Here is a 21,973-nt window from a genome sequence, read left to right on the forward strand (position 1 = left end):
TAGGTTGTTATTGTTCCTAAGAGGGTGGCATTCATAGGCGAGAATTCATCCATTCATTTTCCTTGAAAACTTACTGTCCGTAGTTACTTTTCGTAATGTCTTTTTAGACATTCTTTTTGAGTCAATAATACTTTTAAAGAAATAAAAAAGAGTCAAAAGGCATGTAAATTTCACTCTGTGTGGAGCTACATGTACTTGAGAGGTTAACTGTTATTTTTTTATTCACTTGTTGATTCATTCATATCAGTTTGTATCCTCTGGGGATCCTTCTCTTGTATCATGGGCCAATCCTACAGATGTTTGCTGGTACACCCCTTCATTTTCTTTGAATTTTAATACTTATATGTGCCGCTAGAATCTAATTTCTTGTATTTTAGATCCATCTCAGATGATTGTTTTGTCCTAGCTCAGTTGTAAATTCTTGTCTTTTTTTCTAGTTTTTATTTTTAACAAATTCCTGCAATTTCTTAGCACAAATTCTCTTAAAAAAATCACACCTTCAAATAGGCTGTAAAGCTACGTTTCGCTGAGGTCCAAAATTAAAACTTAAATCCAGTCTCATTGTCTCACAAGTCACAACAATCACTCAAGTTTCAAATCATCATCTCAACCAACGCTTCAAGACAACTTTCTACTTTCACTTTACTACGCTGAAGAGATCGGAAGATCGAAACACTGGCCTTTGTCCGTAGTTACTTTTCGTAATGTCTTTTTAGACATTTTTTTTGAGTCAATAATACTTTTAAAGAAATAAAAAAGAGTCAAAAGGCATGTAAATTTCACTCTGTGTGGAGCTACATGTACTTGAGAGGTTAACTGTTATTTTTTTATTCACTTGTTGATTCATTCATATCAGTTTGTATCCTCTGGGGATCCTTCTCTTGTATCATGGGCCAATCCTATAGATGTTTGCTGGTACACCCCTTCATTTTCTTTGAATTCATTTTCCTGTTGGCGAAATCACAATCGCTTTCGGGATTTTACCTCAATTGAAAAGGACTTATTGCTATTCACTGCTTTCTGCGTGAATCCTGATGAGTAGGGCCATTTTTATTTTGACCTTAAAAAAAACTTTTTTTACTTTATTTTTATAAAATATTGACTTTAATTGATGCTAAAGAAGTATGTGATGTTGTCTTAATGCAGTGTCAAGAAAGATTCAAGTTAACCAATCATCTTAAAGCAAGCAATTTATTTAATTTGAAAAATGCTTCACAATATGCAAGACAGTTTCCAGAAAAAGCTTTAGAAAAATGTTGTGAAGCATACCCTATGCTAATTAAAGACAAGCTTAAACCGGAGCTGTCTGTTCTCTATTCTAGAAATGACATGCATTCAGTGAATGGACTTGTGCAGCTGCTTTCATTGCTAAACCTGGAAGGAATGCAATCAACTTTTTCTGAAGTAATAAAGCTAGCTAAAATTCTACTTACCACTCCAATGTCAACAGCAGAACCAGAACGTTGCTTTCCGTCACTAAAAAGGATTAAAACCTTTTCTCGCAGCACCATGTGTACTGAAAGACTTTCTACATCAGCAATGGTGTCAATAGAAAATAGCTTGATAACTGAAACCAAAGATTTCAATGAGAGGGTAATTGACCATTTTGCCAATGCAAAAAGTTGCCGAATGGAATTTATCTATAAATAAAGGTCAGCTGTCCTTTGTATGTGATGCTCAGTAATGTGTAGCAAAGATAAAATGTGGGACCTATGGCTTGAGCGAGATCAATGGTTAATCGGTTAATGGTTATGACTTATACTTGCCATCCAGTGGGCATTTATACTTGTGATACAATTGAGATATTGTCTTTGTCCTTCTGTTTTGTGATACATGCAGAGTTGCTAGCTGGCTTCAGCTGGCAAAAGATAATTTTGTAGGAAAGAATAAAAATTGTTAACTTTTAAGCATTTTTAGTTCTGTAGCAGTGGGTATATACATACAAGGTGCTCCAAAAAAGATGTAGTTACGGTTACATATGCTGCGTGTATGCTGCAATATACTGCGTGTGTGCGAAGATCATGCACTTTGTAATGAGATCATTTTTAACTGCAAAAAGTTGTTTGCTGTGTGTTTTCTAACTAATCACTTAAAGTTAAATTTAAATCCAATTTCACGGCTCAACTGAAGTCAAATCAAATTTGTAGATAGCATCAGATATTTGGGTGTATTTCTTGACACGGCAATGTGTGATGACAAGGATGTAAACCGACAAGTGCGATCATTATACTGTTTTGCTAATAAATTAAAATCAAAATTTTACAAGAGCTCCAGTAAAGTTAAAAATGTTCTCTTCCGTTCATTTTGTACCCCAATGTATGCATGTCTCTTTTGGGAAAATTATCACCAACGTGACATTAATCACTTGCGTGTTGCATTCAATAATGCATTTAGAATTATTCACAATTTGTCCAAACATTATAGCGTACGTGAACATCAAGTCTTGTGTAACATTTGATGCATTACAACGGAAATGTGCCTTTTCTTTTGCTGGAAGATGTGAATCATCGTCAAACTCTATTGTTGCTTCCCTGATGATGTCTGACTGCTATCGCAACTCAAACTACCTCCTTCATTACAAAAACTACAACAAAACTACCTACCACTATCATCTATGTATGCCGTATATAATACCTAACCTTGATGGCTGCTATGGCACAGAAGTGATATCAAAATTCATCGATTGATAAAGTTTAAATTTATTTTTATAATTGGGTGTTTGAACAGATTAAGTCATATTTCATTTTGAATTGATTTTGTTTCCCATGTTTAATTTGTGCGATATGAATCGCATGATCTGAAATGGACGATTGATTAATTAATTTATTGCTTACTTCAGCGTCATTGCTGTGAATGTACTTCTGTTTGTCTTTTGTTTCTGTGTATTTTTTTTTTGTGGATCGTATATGGACATTCGTACCCGATGCCGGCGATCGACAATAAATATTTGCAGACAACAAACTAAGCGAACTATTGAGAAAACGACGAAGTGCATAGAACATAGTTTCCTTTGTATTTAGCACTTATTTTGAATATAAAAATTTGAAATATTAGTACTTTTCAAGCTCTACAGCAACATTTTTGACTGTTATTCCACTCCCAAATTTCTTTTAAAAATGCTCTCAAAATGCACCAAATTAAATGTAATCGTAAAAAATTTTCTGGGGGAGGCCCCTCAGACCCCCCGCCGTGGGTGTCGCCTTCGGCGACACGCCCGCGAAGCTCGTCTGATATTGCCTTCCAACAATTCCCGGATATGCCATCTTGCAGCCCCCCCAATTCAGGAAGCCACCAGCCGCCACTGGGTTGGGCTACAGATATTGACAGAGTGAAGTTTCGAATTATCGAAGTCTTGTATGTGAGTCATCCAGTGGTTAATGTTTTTATTTATAAGAATAGGCAGGGGCTCTGAGAGGGGGATGGGAAGTCGGGAAACTTTCCCCTCTAGCATAACATTGTAAAGGAAAAACGAGTAGTTTTTTCGTTTTTGAGTGGGGCCCATTTTTGATACTAAAATGAAAATGTACCAACTTAAAAATGAAATGGATAGTTTCAAGTATTTTTCTATCATTGCACTTTAGATGCTGTCTTAAACGTTTTCTGCCTAGACTGGATAAAGTGCAGGCCTTACTTATTAGAAGAATTGGTGTATTGAAAACGACAATAATAAAATGAAACAAACAGTTGCCCGCGATACTTTTTTGTATAGACCGCGCCTTTAGTTTCACAAAGTGTTGCTTTTCGCTCGCAGAATACATTTTCTAAAAACAATGAAGACAGCTTCTCACAGACAAAGTAAAGCCGGCGAGAAAAGTTAGAATCATTGTTGCGTCATAATTGCAAAAACAAGTAGGTTGTTATTGTTCCTAAGAGGGTGGCATTCATAGGCGAGAATTCATCCATTCATTTTCCTTGAAAACTTACTGTCCGTAGTTACTTTTCGTAATGTCTTTTTAGACATTCTTTTTGAGTCAATAATACTTTTAAAGAAATAAAAAAGAGTCAAAAGGCATGTAAATTTCACTCTGTGTGGAGCTACATGTACTTGAGAGGTTAACTGTTATTTTTTTATTCACTTGTTGATTCATTCATATCAGTTTGTATCCTCTGGGGATCCTTCTCTTGTATCATGGGCCAATCCTACAGATGTTTGCTGGTACACCCCTTCATTTTCTTTGAATTTTAATACTTATATGTGCCGCTAGAATCTAATTTCTTGTATTTTAGATCCATCTCAGATGATTGTTTTGTCCTAGCTCAGTTGTAAATTCTTGTCTTTTTTTCTAGTTTTTATTTTTAACAAATTCCTGCAATTTCTTAGCACAAATTCTCTTAAAAAAATCACACCTTCAAATAGGCTGTAAAGCTACGTTTCGCTGAGGTCCAAAATTAAAACTTAAATCCAGTCTCATTGTCTCACAAGTCACAACAATCACTCAAGTTTCAAATCATCATCTCAACCAACGCTTCAAGACAACTTTCTACTTTCACTTTACTACGCTGAAGAGATCGGAAGATCGAAACACTGGCCTTTGTCCGTAGTTACTTTTCGTAATGTCTTTTTAGACATTTTTTTTGAGTCAATAATACTTTTAAAGAAATAAAAAAGAGTCAAAAGGCATGTAAATTTCACTCTGTGTGGAGCTACATGTACTTGAGAGGTTAACTGTTATTTTTTTATTCACTTGTTGATTCATTCATATCAGTTTGTATCCTCTGGGGATCCTTCTCTTGTATCATGGGCCAATCCTATAGATGTTTGCTGGTACACCCCTTCATTTTCTTTGAATTCATTTTCCTGTTGGCGAAATCACAATCGCTTTCGGGATTTTACCTCAATTGAAAAGGACTTATTGCTATTCACTGCTTTCTGCGTGAATCCTGATGAGTAGGGCCATTTTTATTTTGACCTTAAAAAAAACTTTTTTTACTTTATTTTTATAAAATATTGACTTTATTTTGACCTAACAAAATTGCCTATTTGTAGAGGCCACAGTTCTACCTTGAATTGATACCACTTACCCAAGCATAATATTTTGTCGATTTCAGACCCAAACGTGATCAATAAAAGGAGCTTGTTCAATAAAAGTTTGCCTTGATTGCGATGCTTGTTGTCGCTCAAATCCAACTTGATGGCGTTTACTTTTCCTGTGGCTTTCAACAAAATACTTTTTATCGCACTTCACTATAAACTAAGGCCCTAGAAAAATTCGGCCCTCAATTTTTTTAAGGTTAAATTTTTGTAAGGCTGATGGCGATACAGATCCAGTCCTACAGTTTTTGCTTAAAAACGAATGACTGAGTTGAGTCAATTCAATACATATAAAGAGCCCATTTCTAAAACCACGTAGGTGCCAATTTTACCGAAATTGAGTATAGAGCAGGGGTTTTCAACCTGGAGATCGCGAGCCGTTTTTCGGAGAGTCGCAAGGCGCTTGAAATTCCAGTGTATTCTTTTTTGCCAGAAAAGATTAAAAACTGTGTTTTTCGCAATCGACCATTCCTCTACTTGAGGTTATTATATCGTTTAAGCTTTCAGACGATGCAAAGGCTTTAGGAAAGCATTCGATATTTTTCACCAAGTTCTTGTACGTTGTTTTGTGCAGACTAAAGTTAACTAGTAATCACGCTATGGTAAAAGCAAAATTATGTAGAATCCTTTGTAAAATATAGATTTCTCAGTATTGTTTTTAATGGCATTGAAAAAAATTAGTGTCGGCTATTTTGTTTGAAAGTTCTTTTAGCAAGAGGTGCACGCATTGACAAACTTAACAGTTAAAAATATGCAGCACCTACCATCTCACTGAAATTGATTTAAATAAATCCATAAAAGATTGCAATAAATTCAACCGGTGAAAGTGCGAAAACGTAGATTATTCTCATTATTTTTTTCCTATTATCTAGCTAAGATTGATAGAAAATGGAAATAACAATCGGAGGAAATGTAATAAAAGCCGTGAAAACATCGCAAAAATCGTTTTCGTTTCGGAAATTTACGTTGGAACAGCAAAACTAAACATAACTGGATGTCGGCATAAATCAAATTCGGTTAAATTTTGCATTGAATATGCTTTTGTTGAACGATTTTATGGGGGGGTCGCCAGGGTACATTGATTACTCTGAGGAGGTCGCGATGGGAAAAAAGGTTGAAAACCCCTGGTTTAGAGTGTCATTAAGTAGACTGGTGGAGTATTACCATAGGTACCTACTATTCATTTCTTTCTTTCTAAAATCTTTTCCACCTGCTTCAAATTTGATACAAAAAATTTCCAAAACCAATTACGCGCCATCATTAGATATTTTTCTTTTATGTTTATGTTATTTTGCAGTAAATAATTTGAATTTTTCATGTATGTATTCTTATTACTTTTTGTAGCTTGATTTGTAAAATTACACTGCGTCACAAAAAATATGGCATGTCGGTAACTGAGATACCAATATCCATTCTAGACGTAGTTTTGGGCGCTGATTCCGAATCTGAAATTGGTTTTGCTCTATCACGTCAGGTTTTTGAGTTATTCACAGTTTTTATTTTCTCCAAATTGTCTTATAGTTGATTATATTGGCAATTGCTAGTGTGCCTCTAAATCGCTTTATTGCCTGCAAAGTTGCTTTTATTGATTAAAAAAACATGACTGTTCTACTACACAATATAAATGAAAAACCGTCAGTTCCAGTGGCCAACAGTACCAAGACCAAAGAAACATATGAAGCAATGAAGAATTTGCTAACATGCATCAGTTATGAAAACCATAAATGGCATATACTGTATGTGGTGACCTAAAAGTTGTTGGACTCTTACTTGGTTTGCAGCTGGGTTACACTAAGTACATGTGTTTCCTTTGTTTGTGGAATAGCTAGGCAGATGAACAGCACTATAGTACAGAAAAATGGCCCACCCATGCAAATTTCAACCCAGGCAATTTCAATGTGCAACATCAGCCATTAGTTGATGCGAACAAAATTTTCCTTCCTCTACACATAAAGCTTGGTTTGTTCAACAATTTTGTGAAAGCCATGGATAAACAAAGTGATGGATTTAAACATATTTGCGAGATTTTTCTTACAAATCTGACGCAAAGCTGAAGCAAGGAATCTTTGTTGGACCAAAAATAAGAAAATTGTTGAAAGATGAAATTTTTAAAAGCACATTAACTCCACAAGAACTTGCGGCCTGGAACGGTTTCTTTTTGGTTGTTGAAAATGTTCTTGGTAAGCACAAAGCAACCAATTACAAAGAAATTGTCAACCAAATGCTAAAGTCATATGAAGCGATGGGGGGTTCGGATGTCGCTGACAATGCATGTTTTGCATAGTCACCTAGATTTTTTTCCACCCAACAATGCTGATGTCAATAATGAACCTAAAGAGAAGTTTCATCAAGACATTAAAATCATAGAAGAAAGATACCAGGGGAATGTCAGTCCTGCCATGATGGCTGACTTTTGTTGGTCTTTTCAAAGAGACACCAATGAAGACCATCGCAGGAAGAGAAGATGCCCACAGCATTTCTAAAATGTTCAATGAGAACCTTTTTTCTGCAAAAAATGACTGATATCTTGGTCTTATAACGTAGCCTTTATGCTAAAAGACGACTTTTTAAGCTAACAAAAGTTTGTTAATTGTGATATTTGTTAAGTGTTTGCGATTGCATTTAGTTTGTTCGTATATGCTGCATAGTGCATATCAATTAAAAACAAGCTTAAAAATAGCTGTCAATTGATGCAAATATTCGTAAAGTTAGGCTCCTTATTACGCATATTATTTTTCATGTTGAATTGAATTTTTGATTGGCAGTGATTAAAAGAAATTTCCAGATTCTTTCATGAATTTTAAAAAGACTTTTTTGACTGCGGCAAAAAAGAGACATTATAACAAAATTGACCCAATTTTCAAAAATTTAAAAATAATAAATTGTCAATAACTCAAAAACCTGACGTGATAGAGCAAAACCGAGTTCAGATTCGGAATCAATGCCCAAAACTAAGTCTGGAATGGATATTGGTATCTCAGTTACCGACATGCCATATTTTTTTGTGACGCAGTGTTATAGGCCCTTCTCTAGTAAACAGCCTTAGGCCTACAGTACCCTTAATCCAGCCCTGGCCCTCAGGGGCGCCGGAACGACTTTTGACCGGGGGGGGGCAGGATTATGAAAAAAGGGCACTGTTGCTGAAAGGCCATTTTTTTAAATTTAAGATAAAATATAGCTATAATGCTCATCTATCAGCTCATTATCGACTCGAATAATGATACAAGTGTCCGTTATACAAAGAACAATGGCACGGAAGGGCATCAAACTATGTTATAGTGATGTACCGGTAACTTACTGTGATACAGAATTTCGTGTTGTGAATTCCTTTAAGGTAAAAACGAAAGATTATAATTAGGCTAAAATCGAATAGCAGAAATTGTTACATTGCAAAATGTGCAGTAGCTTACCTGACCTTAAAGGGGCACCACTGCTCTCCCTGCCTCCTCTTCCACAGAAAAATTAAGGGCAAGGGGGCATCCGCCCTCCTGCTCCCCCGCTTCCGGCGCTCTTGCTGGCTCTACTGATGAGGCTCCGGCTCACCTGCAGCTAACTGAGTTTCACTGCGACCCCGAGTGCCGAAGTCGACAACATCATCTTTCGCCTTCGGCTCTGGTAGATCTGAAATCGATTCCAGGTCGGGTCAAGCTTAAACGAAGACTTTAAAAACGGCACTGGTTGCGTTCTTTCTTGCATAACGCAGTGAGAATAAGTCGGGTAATAGTGTGATGACATTGTAAACCTAATATAAAATTAAAAATGAGCCCTGTCTGTCGCTGAAAGACCTTTCAATTATGAACTAAATAAGAACCGCATGAGGTCAAAACTGAGCGACTCTCGCATACCACGAGATACTTCATGCGTATCTACCTCAAACCTCGAACTAAATTTGACTTGGGTATTGATTGATTGATTGATTGATTGAATCTTTATCCTCGGACTGGGAAAGCTTCTTGCAGAGCTTAATCCTGGCAGTTTCGCATACTTGTAGAGGCTTTGAATCACTGACGCAGGCCCGGTCACCGAGATTGACAGAGTGAAGTTTCCGATTGTTGAAGTCTTGTTGCCGGGCAATTTATTCCATTCATCAGATGCCGCTGAATGGAGAGCAGTCCTTAACGTGCGTTGCTCAAGCGCACACCCCGAGAGTCGAACCAGCGCCGCTTGATCTTGAAGCTTCTTCGTTCCAGAAGTGCCGCGCTAACCAATTGAGCTATCGGGGCGGGCTGAATCAAGACGTCAGTTTGAATCAAGACGTCAGTTTGAATCAAGACGTCGGGCTGAATCAAGACGGGCTATTGAAATCAAGACGTCAGTTTCATTCTTCACATCAACACAGCTGTAGCTTCGAACATTTTCCAATGTTTTAATTTGTAATGGAAAGCTGACAAGACTTAACTTATCACATCCCGTGATTTGTAACTTAACTTATATAACAAAATACTTAAACCTGCATATTGCTTTGTTGTGTGAAAATGATAATAGCACATTAATACTATACAATGCACCATTTTTTGAGCAAAACAAGAATATCAGAGATTGTTGGGCCGAGGGCTCTTTCGCATTATCAAATTTGGCTCGCCTGAGGAAAAGTTTGTACACCACCGCACTAATGCTGCATAGGCCTATATAGTAAGTTACTGTGTAACAAACTGTCACATTTAATCTGTAGGCTACGTTGCTTTCTTTATGAGCTAAACTAAGCGCACTAAGAGGTATGTTCGTGAACAGCATTTTTAATGCTGTAACGCATCATTCCCACCAACACAGCAATTGCCTGTCTCGGTTTTTATTTTTTCAACATGTTTTTAAAGTTAAATCGCACCTCTAAAGTTCTCAATCAGGTGTTTCGACAGTGCCAAATCCTTCGTAGCATACTTTGCTGTGACTTCAATGGAATTCAGGGATACTTTTAGACCTAAGTTTGCGATAGTCCTAGGGGACCAGAAGCTTTCTAAAGAACTTAGAAATTTGAAGAAATCAACGAGTATTCTTTAAGTGTAGTTGCAAACAACAGTTTGTTTATGTTTTGTTGCTGGCTTGCTTTTAACTAAAAACCTCTAACTTGCTCCTAAATAAAAACGACCAACGCCACCCTCTTTATGAACACAAACGTATTCCAACAAGACTCAAGTCATGCAAGAGCTTCATCAAAGTCGGCCCATTGGAACACACAAGCGCGGCAGCTGCACGATTAAAAATCTGGACCTCTGAGCCCGATAGGACACAACATCCTGCCATCCCAAGTCCTTCCGAAAGTCTTCAACAAACTCCCACCCTTGAGAGAAGAGAGTGATGCTGCCGAAACAGAGCCCGCTGCGGAGTCGGGAGAAAGAAAAGCAACCTTTTCCGATGGAAGATGACTCCTGACCCTATACGTGTGATTGCGGGCTAGACAGTGGCGTAGGAGCATATGCTGCCGCCCTGGCTTTCGTTGAAAATGCCGCCCTAAGTAGACTGCAGCAAATTTTGAAATAGTTTCATGTTCAAGCAATCTTTTCAATAAAAATAATTACAAATAATGTGCCACGTCTCAGAAGTTCTATACTGCTTGAGAAAGAAGCCTCACTGTCTCAGCGTTAAGGCCAAAACTAAAAGACAAAAAATGGACAACAAATGTATTAGGCAAATAAAAGATCAATAGCCACCTCAAAATTCAACTTTTCGAGCTTTCGTCGAAGCAAAATCAGCGATAATTTGTTCAAAATCAAGTTTTTGAACGTAGTCTCTTTCTATAGAAAGAATCGATAGAGCTGATAGCCGATCATCATTCATGGTAGAACGTAAATATGACTTTATCATTTTGAGCTTTGAGAAACTGCTCTCACAGCTCGCAACTGAAACACCAATGGTAAGATAAAGTTTCAGACACAAGCATAAATATGGTGTCGAATCAAGTAGGTGTGATTTAGCTAACCACTGTAAAACATCAAACGCTGTTTGAAGATAGAAAAAATGAATCGTGATTATCACAACATATTTTTGACGTAATAAATGTTACTAAGAATTGAACAACAGACGGAGTACAGGCTACAGCTATCCAACATCACGCAAGAAGCAACTTGAGCTTTTTAGCTGTTGTTCTATCCTTAAATTTTGAAGGTGTGCTAGCTGTTTCTTTGTAAATCATTTTCTTGTGTTACTTTTTATTTATTTTTGCATTACTTGATTTCTCGTGCTGTGTGCACTGTGTAGCCTCATTTTGCCGCCCCTTGCAGCCTGCCGCCCTTGGCGCAGAGCCAGGTGGCTGCTACGCCACTGGGTCCAGACAATCAGACGATGAAGCACATCCTCACCAACTGCCCCCTTAGCCCTTCATGTGATGACAACGACCTTAAAAACAATGCTCTTACCTGGCGTGACAAGCTATGAATGAATAAACTAAAAACCTAAAACACTTTAAAACAAACTGCACTCTTCTTGAATAACCCATAAAAATATTATTTTTTGTGTGTAGGCCTAATAGACCGAGAGCCTACGACAGAAGATTTCACCCCATAAGGTACAAAAGGTTTGACCCCTTGAAGTTACTGGGGTCAACCATGTCACTCACAAAAAGTATGGAAGATTGACCGCACCGGGTGGATCTGGACCCTAGAGCCCCCTAAAAAGCCCAAAAAGGGGGTTAATTTCACCCCATAAGGTACATGGACCAAACTTGGTGAAAACGAAGTTCTATGTCAGGACATCACAAAAATATCAAATCTAACAATATTTTCGAGTGGAAAGGTGATGTAAGACTCCCCCCAAAGTGACCCCCCAGGGGGTTAATTTCACCCCATAAGGTACATGGACCAAAGTTGGTCAAAACGAAGTCTTATGTCAGGACATCACAAAAATATCAAATCTAACAATATTTTCGGGTGGAAAGGTGATGTAAGATGCCTTCAAAGTGACTTCCCTTAATGTGACCCCCTCGGAAGGTTTATTCCACCCCATAAGGTACATGGACCAAACTTGGTCAAAATGAAGTCTTATGTCAGGACATCACAAAAATATCAAATCTAACAATATTTTCGGGTGGAAAGGTGATGTAAGATGCCTTCAAAGTGACTTCCCTTAATGTGACCCCCTCGGAAGGTTTATTCCACCCCATAAGGTACATGGACCAAACTTGGTCAAAATGAAGTCTTATGTCAGGACATCACAAAAATATCAAATCTAACAATATTTTCGGGTGGAAAGGTGGTGTAAGATGACTTCAAAGTGACTTTCCTTAATGTGACCCCCTCGGAAGGTGTATTTCACCCCGTAAAGTACATGGACCAAACTTGGTCAAAATGAAGTCTTATGTCAGGACATCACAAAAATATCAAATCTAACATTATTTTCGGGTGGAAAGGTGATGTAAGATGTCATCAAAGTGACCCCCAGAGGGTTTATTTCACCATAGAGTACATGGACCAAACGTGGTCAAAACGAAGTCTTCTAGGGCACCACAAAATATCAAATCTAACAATACTCTCAGTTGGAAAGGTGATAAAAGACCTACCCAAAAGTGAATCTCCTCCTATAGTTTAATTTACTTCATCCCTTTCTCGAACCAACCTTGGTGTAACGAAAGTGCTATGCCAGGATAGTACGAATGGATTAAATTTAAAAATATTTTTATATAGGTTTTGATGAAATACATTCACAAGCTGTCCCATGATGCATGAAATGGAACTATAGCCTACTTTACAAAAAGTTTTTGTATAAATCATATTAAGTCAATCGAAAAAAGGCAACAGGACATGACAATACATGGCTTTGTAACACCAAAAACAGAAAGTACGTAAGAAGCATATAGGCTACAGTAGCCAGAAAATTGATCCAAGATCTTGATACCACCACTAAATGTGGACTTAATCGAACAACTGACTATCCAAATCAAAACGTTTCGAAATGAATCATTTGGAACGTTAATTTAGGCAGTAATGAACATTTTCCAGCTGCTACAATAAATAACCCAATAAACCCAATGTAGTAAATTTTTGTTTAATGCCATTTGCTTCATGTCTCCAATCAGTTATTGTAACTGTTCATTCATAAACAGAGATTGTTTGTGTAAATGTAAACGGTAACTCAATTGGTTAGCGCGTCACTTCTGGAACGAAGAAGCTTCAAGATCAATAGCGGCGCTGGTTCGACTCTCGGGGTGTGCGCTTGAGCAACGCACGTTAAGGGCTGCTCTCCATTCAGCGGCATCTAATGGATGGAATAATTCCCCGACAACAAGCCTTCAACAATCGGAAACTTCACTCTGTCAATCTCGGTGACCGGGCCTGCGCCAGTGATTCAAAGCCTCTACAAGTATGCGAAACTGCCAGGATTAAGCTCTGCAAGAAGCTTTCCCAGTCCGAGGATAAAGATTCAATCAATCAATCAATCACTGGTGTCGCTTTTACTTTCTTCGTCTTATTCTTCAGATTCATACAATTCTCCTGTTATATACAGAGAAATAAAGACTGTACGAAACAATTGCTATTATGCACTACAGATATGCGTAACATACAATAGTAATTTTATTATCTTTTACAGACGTCTATTTTTCTTCGAATAATGCAACATTGCAACTTACTATTAACTGGAAAAAGTTCAACATTTATTTGTTATTTAGTGCACCCAGGCATTTTTCTCAAGATTGCAGAAACTATTGGTTATAGGTTCCTAAAACGAAACTTTACAGCCAGTTATTGGCTAATGTTTACAGTAAGAAAGTAAACGACTGATAGACCAGGAGAAAGTTTTATATTTATAAAGGGTAACCCAAGCGACATCCAATGCTGTTTACCTTCTTCTTGACTTTCCTGGATGAGATCAGATTCCACGCAGAGACATCTAAAGATGCTTTATACCTTTACCTTCAAACCACATCACTTTATAAGAACCTCCTTCTTCTTTCCAGCCATACTCTAGCAGCAACGTTGCTGCTTGTTCACTTCTAGTTGAAGATAACCACCATCTTGTGATGAGATGTGTGCGCCTTGTCTTCTGGAGAAGTACTCGTAAACAAAGTGGTAGAGTACTACTATCTACAGTAGCTTCTGGTATGCATGATATTCTTTCATTTTCTTTTTTGGGTTTGTAGCCGTCTAAAAACATTTGTAAACGGACTTCGTTGACATAATTAATTTTCTTGTTTTTGTACATGTTACACACAAAGTTCTCTATGGCGATGATAGTGTCTTCACTAATTTCTTTGTCGTGTCCGAGTTGGCTAAAAGCTGCCTGCGCTTCGTGGTTTGCTTGGAGTAATTTCAGCGGCCGCACTTTCCCTTTCCTGCTAAATGACGAGGTGTAATCAGAATCTGTAAAGGCATGATATGCAGGTAAACACTTGCAAATCGTCACTCCAAGTGCGGTAGGCCTATGCAGCTGGTTGATGTTGATGTACCGCTGCGTGTTATTGCTTTGCAAGCCAGCTTCTATCCATATCTTTAATGAAGGATCAAAAGTTCCATAGCAACCTAAGCCAATTACAAGACAGTCAGTGTCAGACGTGCGGATAACCACATTGCTTGGGGCTGGTACATCGCAGACAGCTTGCTTTATCTCTGTATATAACAGGAGAATTGTATGAATCTGAAGAATAAGATGAAGAAAGTGAAAGCGACAGCAGTGACAATGAAGAATAAAGAAACGACCGTTTACATTTACACGAACAATCTCTGTTTATGAATGAACAGTTACGATAACTGATTGGAGACATGAAGCAAATGGCATTAAATAAAAATTTACTGCATTGGGTTTATTAGGTTATTTATTGTAGCAGCTGGAAAATGTTCATTACTGCCTAAATTAACGTTCCAAATGATTCATTTCGAAACGTTTTGATTTGGATAGTCAGCTGCTCGATTAAGTCCACATTTAGTGGTGGTATCAAGATCTTGGATCAATTTTCTGGCTACTGTAGCCTATATGCTTCTTGTGTACTTTCTGTTTTTGGTGTTACAAAGCCATGTATTGTCATGTCCTGTTGCCTTTTTTCGATTGACTTAATATGATTTATACAAAAACTTTTTGTAAAGTAGGCTATAGTTCCATTTCATGCATCATGGGACAGCTTGTGAATGTATTTCATCAAAACCTATATAAAAATATTTTTAAATTTAATCCATTCGTACTGTCCTGGCATAGCACTTTCGTTACACCAAGGTTGGTTCGAGAAAGGGATGAAGTAAATTAAACTATAGGAGGAGATTCACTTTTGGGTAGGTCTTTTATCACCTTTCCAACTGAGAGTATTGTTAGATTTGATATTTTGTGGTGCCCTAGAAGACTTCGTTTTGACCACGTTTGGTCCATGTACTCTATGGTGAAATAAACCCTCTGGGGGTCACTTTGATGACATCTTACATCACCTTTCCACCCGAAAATATTGTTAGATTTGATATTTTTGTGATGTCCTGACATAAGACTTCGTTTTGACCAAGTTTGGTCCATGTACTTTACGGGGTGAAATACACCTTCCGAGGGGGTCACATTAAGGAAAGTCACTTTGAAGTCATCTTACACCACCTTTCCACCCGAAAATATTGTTAGATTTGATATTTTTGTGATGTCCTGACATAAGACTTCATTTTGACCAAGTTTGGTCCATGTACCTTATGGGGTGGAATAAACCTTCCGAGGGGGTCACATTAAGGGAAGTCACTTTGAAGGCATCTTACATCACCTTTCCACCCGAAAATATTGTTAGATTTGATATTTTTGTGATGTCCTGACATAAGACTTCGTTTTGACCAACTTTGGTCCATGTACCTTATGGGGTGAAATTAACCCCCTGGGGGGTCACTTTGGGGGGAGTCTTACATCACCTTTCCACTCGAAAATATTGTTAGATTTGATATTTTTGTGATGTCCTGACATAGAACTTCGTTTTCACCAAGTTTGGTCCATGTACCTTATGGGGTGAAATTAACCCCCTTTTTGGGCTTTTTAGGGGGCTCTAGGGTCCAGATCCACCCGGTGCGGTCAATCTTCCATACTTTTTGTGAGTGACATGGTTGACCCCAGTAACTTCAAGGGGTCAAACCTTTTGTACCTTATGGGGTGAAATCTTCTGTCGTAGGCTCCCAGACTATAATACATTATGCTAAACCCACTATAAGGTTACTTTGTTTTGTCTGTTTATGGTTCAGCTCAGGAAAGTAAACTCTCTACCAAAGCTTTATCAACTCATAAAAAGTAGCCTACATTATTTTGTAAATCCGAAAAAACGTAACCCTTTTAGCGTTGCGGATAAGCCAAAAGCGGATGTAGGTTCGCATCCCTGTGATCTACTGTGCAATCTCTAATGAGGACACTTAGTAGCATGGTTGAACGTGCATCACTTCATTACCTTCCTGTCCACATCTAAATCTTCAACGATGGGGTACAGGCCAGGGTACGAGAATAAAGCATCCATGCCGACGTTTTAAATAGTGTTTGTCGAACGAGCTTAAGACGCTTATTTAAATAAAAATTAAATTAAACCATTGCAGAAGCACAGCTTATTCATTTGACGAGTATGATAATGTAGGTTAGTTTGGTTTGTTGCATGGGCGCCGATCGCTCTCTAAAATTGGTGGGGACATTTACTAGGAAAGGTAGGAAGGGGCGGCGAGCAAACTTAGTTAGTTATTTGTTGGTCTACTCAACAATTCATCAGTCACCTTCTCAAATAAAGGGTGTTTGTTGAACGAGCTTATGACGCTTATTTAAATAATAATAAAAATAACTCATTGCAGAAACAAGTGCCGATGCTTGTCGCTGCCTAATTTGTTTGAAGATGTTTTGCTTAAACCTGGGTTTTTGGACTGGAAAAAATTCGGTCATTTTTTATTTATTTCGGTCAAATTTTATGATGAAAATATTTCATTTCAAGTAGCTGATACGAACATAAATTTGCACTTCCTGACTAGCTACAACATTAACTTTCGCTGAGAAACGTTGTGTGTTTTATCTGAGAAAAGTTAGAACGGACAAACGTTTCTTCAACGATCATCAGTGAAACTCAACCTTGTAACACTTTTTTCGGACATTTTGACCGAATTGACTATATATTTTTTTCGGACGTTTTGCGAAAAAATTGGTGAATGACCTATAAATGGCTAAAAAAAACAACAGACTTACATCGGCAGTGTGGCCGAGTGGTCTAAGGCGCTGACTTAACCCTTTAAAGCACATAAGAAATTGAGAATAATTTTTCTACATTGAACATTGTATTTTAACTGTTGGCAGGTAATTTAACACCAATTAACAAAAAAATGACACAAAATATGTTTAGTTTTTATTTTACGACATGTAACATTTTTTGTTACATTGTGCTTCAAGGGTAATTTTTTTTTCAGTATTGCATAGTATGGCTTGGTGTAAATGAAGATAAACACAACAAAAGAATACTGTAGTTTCGTGGGATATATATACATTATATGCACAAATCAAGTAAAACAGTTTTATTTATTAAACAGGAATACCAATTCCATATCGTGATGATGAAGATCGCCTGATATGTGCAAAGCAATCAAAAGCAAGATCTTTGCATCATCAGAATAGAGCATAAAAAAGTTTAATGCCAAGGCTAAATTTTATGCTTGCGGATTAAAGTCGGCACTGTGAAAGACCTGAAAGCAATTGCGGTCTTTTAAAAAGCAAAGATGAACGTTACATTCCACACATTTATTGTTGGTGAGGTTTTGTAGCTTCCTGCGGGTGCAAACTTTGCACCGTTGACGCTTCTCAGCCTTTTCCATTGTGTGCCCAACAACAATAGCACTGCTTGTATATCTTGCCCGTTTTCCTGTTAGTATGGCTGTTGAAAGAGAAGCTCTCTTCCTGCTACTAAACTTCCCAATCAAGGAACGGGCTACACTTCTGCGAAAGTTTTTGGAGGTAAGAAGGTGATTGTCACCTTCTTCCTTCATCAATTTGGTGTAAACAATATACGAGTTGTTTATTGCAATGTCAATAAGGTCATGCACTATTCTGAGATAGTATTTGTGTTTTGATCGATGGTCGAATTGGTATGTTACCTTTTTTTGATCCATGATATCCACTCCTCCCATGTGGCTATTGTATTTTTTTACAACAGCAGGACAACCTAGTGTTTCTCTTGTGCTGGAACCTTTTTTTCTTTTTGTTTTTTCAAGGAGTGGATAGGCAGAAACAAAGTTTGAGAGCATATTTACTGGTTTACTGTCCATCCATTTGACAAAATAAATGCCATTTGATTCATAAGCCATCACATCTCCAGTTTTCATGGTCTTATCCTGTGGAACTTGTGGTGGCTTTGGCAGATGCTTTCGATTTGCTCGTACAGTTCCTGCACTTAATACGTCTCTTTCCAATAACTTGTATTGCAGCAACGGGGAATTGAAAAAGTTGTCGATATACACTTCACACTTCAAACCTTTAATATTTTCAGTCAGTTCAAGAACCACTCCTTCTCCAAGTCCATATTCAATTTGACCACTTTTTTTCCCAGTGTACAAATTGTAGTCAAACAAATAGCCAGTTTTAGAACAGCATCTACACCACATTTTGAAACCCCATGCAATTGGCTTGCCTTTTACATGCTGCCGAAGTATGTGATGACCTTTGAATTTGATCATGTGTTCATCAATTGACTGACATTTTGTTGGACCCACTGCCGCAATAAACGCAAGTTTAAAATGATCTAAAACAGGTCGAACTTTAAAAGCTCTATCATGAGATGAATCAGATGGTTGTCTCATTAACTCATTGTTATTGAAATGCAGAAAAGCACGAATTTCTTCAAACCGTCGCAAAGTCATCACGTTTGAAACATATGGAACTCCGAGATCGCTTTCGGTTGACCAATAATCTCTTAGACACGAGTTTTTGTGATATCCCATCACAATAGTTATTCCAAAGAAAGCTTTCAGTTCATCTGCTTCAATATTGAAAACATGACCTTTTTGATGACTGTAAAGAACCGTCTGTGGAATTATTATCTCAGCAATTAATTTGCTGAAATTAGCAACTTTATCAAAAATTTCAAGTGGAGTGGCAGAAGATGTTATTGATGCAAGCACTTCTCCATATTCAAAATTAATCACCGTGTGATTGGTACCAGGTTGGTTGGTTGCATTGTTGAATTTTGATTTCTTCCAAACAAACTTTAAGTTTTTGTGGGATGAAGTATAATCATTGGTATTTATTAAAGGTACTTGAGTTTGGATTTGGGATGGTGTGGGTGGTTCAATGGTTATTTCAACTGGAACGAAATCATTACCATTGTGAAGGTGGTTACTGTCAATTGCAATGATGTCATCTTCTAAAAACTGGATGTCTTCTTCATCAAGCTCTAAAGCATCTTCGCAGTCACTGTTGTCGCAAAATAGTAGTTGTTGCACTTCATCTTCATTCAGTTGAAAGTGCTTTGTCCTCTTCGATGATGTCATATTAAATAGTACATTAGCCCACAATATTAGCTTGTCATGAAAAAGAAAAACAACATGCAATTAACAAAATATGCCATATGGTAGCTAATTTGTACTTGCTGGATAAATTATTGGCTGTGGCTATATTTACACTGTATGGTGTAATAATAGCCTAATACTGTTGCCAAATAAGGAATTCTGCCCTAATTCGAGAAAAGTTTAAAGCTATTGAAAACAAAAAACTTGTCCTGAATTTTGGAAATTTTTTTTTAGTCCTGGGCGAAGACCAAACCCTAATCTTATTCCTAACTCTAACCCTTACCTTAACCCTTCCTAACTTTAATCCTAACTCTAGCAACACCTGATTGTAACCATGGCATTAAGTGTGGAAAAATAACCACTTCCTAAATTATTTTACATAAACAATACAGTTGTATTTACTGAACATATTATACATGAGCAATGCGTTTATTTTACATGAACTTCCGTTTTTTAAAGCTATATGACAATTTAATCCATGCTACAATAACCCTAGTTGAATAAACTAGTAGAAAACAACAAAACGATTGTTCAAAACAAGCAAAATGGCAGATAAAGGTCTAAGCAAACATTAAAAATCAAGAAAAAAAATCTAAATTGATTTGTGAAGCTAGTTCAGGGTTCCCACACATTTCTTATAAACAAATTTCCTACTTTTTCAATACTAAATGCTAAAAATTCCATACTTTTTCAATACTAAGTTAAAAAAATTCCCAACCTGATTTTGATCTAAATTGCGCATTAACAGTGCTTAATCAATGAAAATTTCTGTGCTGTATTATTTCCAAACACGATCATGCACAGGTTTAAAATTGTATATCCGGACTTTATTACATTCGAACCAGTACGAAAAATAATAATAATATACAGTAGAAGATTCCTGATTGAAGAAAAAACTCTTTTTTTTCAAAAGACCCGAACTGAAATCAGTTTGGATAAACTGTCACATTTGTACTAAAATTGCAATTCAAAGCCTCATTCCATCGGACATGGCAACCTGCAATAAGCCAAACCAAACCAATTAAAAATCACACTACTGACAAAATGAAGTAAGGGAAAAGAACACTGAACACTGTCTTTGTGATTCTGAACATAGTTACAGTAACAATAATATACAGTAGAAGATTCCATATATACATATACAGTAAAATATACAAAAGAAGAAGTATAATATACAGTAGAAGAACTGACGATGCACTGAATAAGTGCGAAATATATTTTCTGTAACATCTACTGACAACTGATCCCTGTTACCTTAGCAATTGAGGTTTTAGCTTTCTAGATATGGAACAGGGATCGTTTCAGAATAAGACTAGGTCAGAAAGTGAGGCAGACTCCGACGCAGCTCAGCATCAGCCAAGAGCAGTTAGCTATAGTTACAGTAACCATTCAAGATTGCTGATTAGTTACCCTTGAAGCACAATGTAACACATTATGTTACATGATGTAGAATTTCAATATTTTGCATCTTCATCTTATTTTATCAAAACAAAAACTTGTGATAAGTAATTTAAAAGATGTTTTCATACAATTCGCAAAAAAATAAAAATAAATACATTTTTAGACAAAAGAAAATTAGGTTTCAAACTCCTAGAAATTTTGCATTCAAACTCCACATAAGTTTTCAACTCCAAACATGGAAAAATAAAAGTGTTTCCAACCAAATAAAAAAAATAGTTAAATTAAGCTTCAAATATGTTTCAAGAAGTCACAAAACCTCAAAAGAGTAGTAAATAAAAAGATATTTGAAGATGAAGTCATGCGATATTTATGTTACATTGTGCTTCAAAGGGTTAGGGTGTCAGTCATTTCGATGGCGTGGGTTCGAATCCCACCGCTGCCAATATTTTTTTTTGCAAAACACACCACAAATATAAACAACGTCAATCCGCCATGTTTGCTTGGCTATTTATTTTTGACATTATTTCTTCAAATTTCAGCATTTTTTATAGTTAGCCAAGGGTAAAATAAACAACAGGTTAAAATCTGTTTTCGCTGTGTGTTGAAAACAAATCAATGGAGAAACGATTTCTTGTCAATAGTAGGAGGCGAACTCAGACTATCGAAAAAACTGGTGTCTTTACCGCTGAACTTATTAACCCATTAACCGCTGACGTTGCGTTGCTGCAACACTTACTTTGAGCCTCTATAAACGCATTTCAAAAGCAACTTTTTATCTAAAAAAGTGAATATTCTTGTCATTTGAACTCTAAATAAAGTATTTAAAACCTACCTTTTAAAAAAATATTTTTTTTGTATACTTAAAAACATCGCTCTTTTACGACACTTTTCACGCATTTCGAGCGCATTTTGTTAGTCGTATTTCAATATGCATTAATTAATTCAATAAAATAATTTCAAAAATTGGCTTAAAGTATAGTGTAGTGATGCTAGAACATACCAGTGTAAGCACATCTTCTAAATGTGTGAAGAGCCGGAGATATTATTTAAGTGCAAACTTTGCTGTACCATTTCCGCAACGTCAGCGTAAAACCGATACTTTATTATGCAGTGGTAGACGTAGTAGGCACGCATC

Source organism: Aplidium turbinatum, chromosome 8, assembly GCF_918807975.1.
Source record: "Aplidium turbinatum chromosome 8, kaAplTurb1.1, whole genome shotgun sequence".
In the NCBI taxonomy this organism is placed as follows: Eukaryota; Metazoa; Chordata; class Ascidiacea; order Aplousobranchia; family Polyclinidae; genus Aplidium; species Aplidium turbinatum.